Below are 711 nucleotides of genomic sequence, written 5' to 3'. Positions count from 1 at the left end.
ATATTATATAAATAGTTATATTTTTTAGGTATTGCAAAGAAACTGCATAAGACCACATTTAAATGTTAAAAAAACTTGAGACAACAAAATTTTTATAGACTCCACTTTTACTTTGTATCGATGATATATTTATAACAAAAATATTCTCTTCATGTTTTTATGACTTGATATTACATATCTGGGTCTATAGTTCTTCCAATGAATTATAGTTTTCAGCCCTGTTTTAAACCACTGGATACCTATAACATGAGTGGTTTCGTTTCTCTTGACCCCGCTGTGTAGTCCATTAGTCCACACTAGACTAATGTTTTTATGGGTAAAGAGGTTTTTAATATACAAATAAAATAAATGATAGATAATTTCAATGTTACTGTAATTTAGGAATATTAAAAATATATTTTCCACAATTTTTTGAGTGAAACTTCTTTCCCGACATTCTACTACTCAAAAAAAAATTAGACCTGAGTAAATTGATTTCGTGATATGAAATTAAATGGAATGCTGGTCAATTCTAGCAGGAAAATTTTTATTATGTTACACTTAACTATACAGACAGTGCCAGTCCGGTTGAGTGATTTCCTTTCATCTTATTCTTTCCTAATATTGTATAAAAAATTTCCTGCTAGAATGACTGTTCAATTCTAATTATTATTATTGGAGAAGTTTGTCGGGGGGTGCGGTCAGCAAAGAACAACCTAAATAAACAAAACC

General features: G+C 29.3%; 1 protein-coding gene across 1 annotated transcript in view; it reads left to right on the top strand.

The window, feature by feature from the left end:
- Positions 1 to 711, top strand: part of DNAlig1 (DNA ligase 1) — a 34807-nt gene that overhangs the window by 27092 nt on the left and 7004 nt on the right. The gene's annotated exons all lie outside the window — the stretch shown is intronic.

This window comes from Halyomorpha halys, unplaced genomic scaffold, assembly GCF_000696795.3.
Source record: "Halyomorpha halys isolate HHAL.00 unplaced genomic scaffold, Hhal_1.1 Scaffold72.1, whole genome shotgun sequence".
Classification (NCBI taxonomy): Eukaryota; Metazoa; Arthropoda; class Insecta; order Hemiptera; family Pentatomidae; genus Halyomorpha; species Halyomorpha halys.
Note: the sequence above shows the minus strand (reverse complement) of the source record. Positions and strands in the feature narration are given on the sequence as shown.